This window comes from Poecilia latipinna, unplaced genomic scaffold, assembly GCF_001443285.1.
Source record: "Poecilia latipinna isolate Pla-1442-1.1 unplaced genomic scaffold, P_latipinna-1.0 Scaffold934, whole genome shotgun sequence".
NCBI lineage: Eukaryota > Metazoa > Chordata > Actinopteri > Cyprinodontiformes > Poeciliidae > Poecilia > Poecilia latipinna.
The window spans coordinates 316,778-322,440 of NW_015113550.1; positions in this window are offsets into that span (position 1 = coordinate 316,778).

Below are 5,663 nucleotides of genomic sequence, written 5' to 3' on the forward strand. Positions count from 1 at the left end.
TTTTTTTTTTTTTTTTTTTTTTTTTTTGCAAAACTTGTGAAAACATTGGGTTTTAGTGACGCTAACTCCCACCTGTGGGTGGCACCATTAGTTACTTCTACTAAACTGCTGCCTCAGTCTTTTGTAAAATAAATTCAAATTTAAGTTTGTTCATGAACTTTTAAACAATATGTTCTGGCACAAACAGCCCTCTGAAACATGTATCATCTTGATAAGAACCAAAATGAAAATGCATTTGACACCTCTGGTCTACAGTGTACACATTATGAACTCTGCACTAAGTAAACAATCTCCTCACCCAGCCTATAAAACTACTTTCATGATCAGGACCAGCCTGGTTGCTGTGGTTCTATATACTTCATTGTTTCTCTTGCAGCTCGATTCGTTGCCCTTTGTTACCCAATAAAAACACCAACCTTGTTTCTACAATAAGCCTGGAGGTGATATTCATGTATTTACAAAACAAATGTAACTGTATTTTAATCAAAACCAATGTGACAATGAAAGGTGTAAAAACATTAAGCTAAACCTGCGGCATGTGAAAACCTCAGGATTGATAAACATCTACCTCCATTTTAAATATTTAGTTAGCAAGCTAAATATTTAGCTCCCTATATAATGAGCAAGCTAACAATTTAGCTCTAAGCTATTTATTTTGTAAAACAAATATTTAGCTAGTTCAGAGAACAATTTTTAGCTAATCTGCAAATTCACTTGCCGATAAACATCACTGGACTATCAAAATAAAAGCTGAGTATTGAGAACTTCCATATAAACTCCAGCTGATGAGACTGAAGAGATCTGTTAGTAAACGTCTGTTTTGCCTTTAAAGCAGCTTTTTCTTTGCCTCAAGCTCAAATGCTGTACAGGAAGAGGAAAAGAAACGATAAAAAGACGACAGGAAGCGATTCAAAAGTAAGAGTAAAAACGTTCAGAGGACATAGGTTTTATTTTGGTAGTCCACTTATGTTTATTTAAAGGTGAATCTGCATATTGAAACATTTAACTAACTAAATATGTCCTTTGAAATATTTAGTTATTTAAATATTACGTTTGTCAAATCCAACATTTAGCTTCAAACAAAAATATTTAGTATTTAGTTTATACTAAATATTAAAATACTTAGCTTAGTATTTACTAGAGTCCCTCTCTAAAATAAATAATATGACGCAAAAATATTTAATAATATAAATGTGTCATAATATTTAGCATACTTAATAAATAGCTTGAAACTAAATATTTAGCTTGTTAACTAAATAATTATTTTTAAGCTAAATATTTAGTTGGTTAACTAAATTTTTAACTTTAAGAAATTAATTTTGACTTTTTAAACTAATTTGTAAAGTTTGCTAACAATTTAGTTTCCTAACTAAATATTTAGTTTGCGAAAATTTATTCACAAACTAAATATTTACCTTGATAACTTAATGTTAACTGTGAAACTGTGACCTTTATAAATGAATGAATGAATATGGTAAAAAATAACTGAAAAATAAAAACCTTTTTTTTTTCTATATGCTAAATAACCCAAATTTCTCCCACTTTAAAATTATGTACTACATAATTTTGTTCTATCACATAAATTGGCAATAAAATGTGTGGTTTTATCATTACTAAGTATGTAAAACTTCAATAGTGGAATAATAGTGGAAGTTATTGGTCGACACCACCAGACCAGTTACAGTTTAACAGATAAACCATCTATCCTGTAGGTTCTCTGATATATTATTCATAGATCTGTGGCTTATGAAAGGCTTTTTTAAATGTGAGTGAGAACCAGTGAGAAAGGCTTTGAAGACAAATGGTGCCAGGCTGAGGCCAAGCCGCACAGCATGCAAAACAGTGCAATGGGACAACATTTGGTGTGCAAATCCATCAGTCCATTCAAATGGTGTCCCAAACAAAAAGCTGATACTCAAACAAATCAATAAAGCCAGGAGGGAAAATCAGAATAAATGTTAAAAAAGAAAAGAAAAAGGTATTTCATCTGCTCGGTCTTTTCAAGCTCAAATCAAAGAGTTTTAGACCATTTTATTCGTAACGCTGGAGATGCTGCGTCATTACAGAGCGTCTTCCCCGGCCCGACGCAAAGGCGTCTCAATGGACAGAGGCAGTGGAACCTGTCTGTTTCTGGGTCCATTCTCCTGCTTTAATCCCAGAGACGGGCACACCCATCCCGTTTCAAACAGCACAATGGCAGCTGAAGCCTCTCCACGCATGACAGAGAGAGAGGCTGCTGAAGCCTGAGAGCAGCCAAGACCTCTCCCACATGCAGGGAGGCAAAAATATGAATGGCCCATTAAATATGAGCATGACCTGAAATGTGTAGAAAAAATCTGAGTCATGTCATATGTGCTGTTTCGTTGCAGCATTCAAAAGGTTTTATGAAAGTCGTTTCAATGCTTTTTGGACTCTTTTCCATTGAGATTCTGGTAATTGTTTTGCCATTTTCAAATTATTATTTTGTTTGTTAAAATTTGAATCAATCAGGGTGAAAACCGCTTAAAGAATCACTTTAAATGGATGTTTAGACACTTTCTTAGCAGAACCCTGTTTCCGTTTCTTAGCTAAATCTGTGATCTTGACACATTGCATGTTATTGATTATATATGGAAATTTTGTGTATGCACACAACACTGGAGCGCGAAGAGATGCAGTAAAACAATTCAATAAATAAAATAAAACATAGAGATGTAGGTATATTGGGTGCAGTGCGACACAAAAAGGGAAAAATAACGCAGAAAAACCATTCAAGAATAATTCAAAACCACTTGTTTTCTTTTTTTCTCAGAGTTAGCTACCCTACACAGAGACCCGTTGCCATAGCAACTGACTGACAACAGCTCCACTAACGTATCAAGATTCAACACAAGAAAACAAAGAAAAAAAACAGGCAAACATTTCCTGTGTAAAGAACAGAACATTCACTCTGTTATAGTTTGTTTGTAGGTTTGATGCTTATTTTGCGATTATTAATAAGTGATCGCTGTGATAGGTTAGCTACCGCTGCTACTAGTTAATCTAGCACAGCAGTGGTTGATTAGCTAATTTAAACACCTGCTCTACTGCTGATCTGTCAGAGTTGGTGTGTGGGTCGCCTTTTCTATGCTTTCTAACTGAACCATAACAACGAATTCCACAGCAGGTCAACATGTTATGGTTGTCAAAGTCAAGTTAGCATAACTGTCCCACTTCCCTCTCCCTCATTCTTTTTTATTAAAACTTTTTCCTGATCCTTGTTATCTAGTTGTCGTGGTGTTGAGAATTGGCAAAGAACTACGTCCCTTTTTCTTTTATACATCACACATAGGCTTTATGTTTTCACTATGTTTTTTAAATAATGAAACGTCCTTAAGAAAAATAAATCCATTTAAAAAGGCCTGTGATTATGTCAGTCAATTATTAAATAATTAAAGATAGAGTGAAATATTTACACATATTTCATGCTTGTTGCCAGTTTGCCTCACTGATTTTTTTTTGCCCATTGTTTTTTGCAAAATAGCATCAAGCTCAGTCATACTGGATGAAGAGCATCTGAACATATCTGTTTTAGACTGGGCACTGATTCTAAACAGGATTTACATCTGGACTTTAACTGGGCCACATAAATAGGCTTTGATCTAAATTAAAGTCATTTTATTCATATAGCACCAATTCACAACAAATATTTTCACAACTAAATTCAATCCAATATCACGGCAAATTCAAAACCGATTATATATTTACCAAGTGGTAAGTTTTCTATTTGCAGAGTAAATATGCATAAACTTCCATAGATATTATGAAATGTTCTCCTATTTTACCCTCCATCTAATATAATTTCTATAGCTTTATTTATAATTTCAGATCATTAAAAACTGTTGAGATTTAGAAAGAAAGATGATACACATTTTAAGAAGAATTTTACAGTGTTAACATAAAGTTTTATTTCTCCTTTAAATTGTAAGTAGACTGAACTTATATAACACTTTTCCAATCTTTTTTTTTTTTTTTTTTACTTATCACAACTATTAGGCAATGTAAGCTAAAGAATTCAGTTTAGAAATTGTTTACCAATGCGTGGCCACATTTAATAACTTAAATATGAGTTTACTATGACAATTATACCAAAAAGTAGTTTCGGTCGAATAATTAACTGTTTTCCGACCAACTTTTGTATTTTGTTGTGTATAAAAAACAAACAAAAAAGTCCTAAAAATTCAGTTTTGGTCGATTAATTAAGGTGATAATGAAACCGTTTGGTTTAATGCTTAAATAAGTGTTTGGAGCTTTTTATTTCTTTATATTTCCACACTGAGAAACACTAATAATAAATAGGTCATTTAAATCCAACAATGCAATGAAAGCAGTATAAAAATGACTGTAACCTGCGAGGTTCAACAAAGAAAAGGAAAGTATCAGTGGCGCAAAATTCCACCTGCACTGATTACAAACGCAGAGACACCATAGAGGGAATTATGAGAGAGATTATTATTCTTGACTTTGTCTCATTCACTCACTCGTTGTGTGTCCTTTGGAAGTTGACCCACCTTTAACCTGTAGTTGGCTACCGGTGCCAAACGCAAACTCAGAACACCTTCTCACAAAACCACAAAGGCCACTCATCATCCTGTCTGCCAAACGCCAGGAGCACAAATCCTCAATTATGTCACAAGTGGCTCCAGTTTAGCAGACAATCTGCTACAGGGTGGCAATGACATGAATGTAATAAATTCACAAGTGTGAGAGGTTTTGCAGAGAAAACAATGTTTGCCAGATAATTGCAGCAATTATACTGGTCGCAGATCTTTAGAGGAATTTCTTTTCCACAAAGCAGAAGATATGTTTTTGTTTGAGCACCTGATTGCTGGCACACAAGATGTGGCTTGCATTGACTTTTTGCCTTAAGTACAGATAATCCACGAGTGTCAGTGATTGAGGAGGTACAAATCCCACAGTAACAGACACACAGGTGGCACTGGAAAGAAACGGCATGCCAAGCAAGATTTCTCTTTCTGTCTCACTTGGCCGGTTAGCATGCACGGCTGAGTCAGAAGAGCGGCCTCCCTCTGCGCGGCGCCGCTTCAGGTACGCTTCGGATCCAAAACGCCCTGGCTCTCTCTCTAGTCTGGCCTACTCTGCATCCCCAGAACCAGAACCAAAAGATCTAATCTGGAACAAACTTCTGGAAATCTGCAAAACTGGTGAAACACTGAGTTCCTTTCACGGAAGGATAAAAACCGACCCGCTTAGAGCTGCCTTTGATTAGTAATAAAGTGATGATTTTGATGATGGCATTTCACAAAATGTAATGTTTGTTACTTTGATTTTTATGATGTAAAGCAATTTGATCTGCATTGTTGCTGAATTGGGCAATAAACTTGACTCTCCGTTTCCCGCTCTCCTACAAGTGGACTGTTCTGCACCGTGTCCGTTTCGAGGGTCCATACCTCGCAGTCAAGTCACGCTCAAAGATCTGTGCCCTTTGCTTCTGGTAAACAAATATTCAGGCAGTGAAACCCAAGCTAAAAATAGCTAACAATAACAAACGTTTTATCTGAAGCTATCAAAGGTAAATCTGTCAAGTTGCAATGGGCACATTGTGTGAGATCACCAGGGTAAGGGAAAAGACTTGCTTATGTTTCAGTGTTACGCCACCAGAAACTAAGTTTCACCAAGTGTAA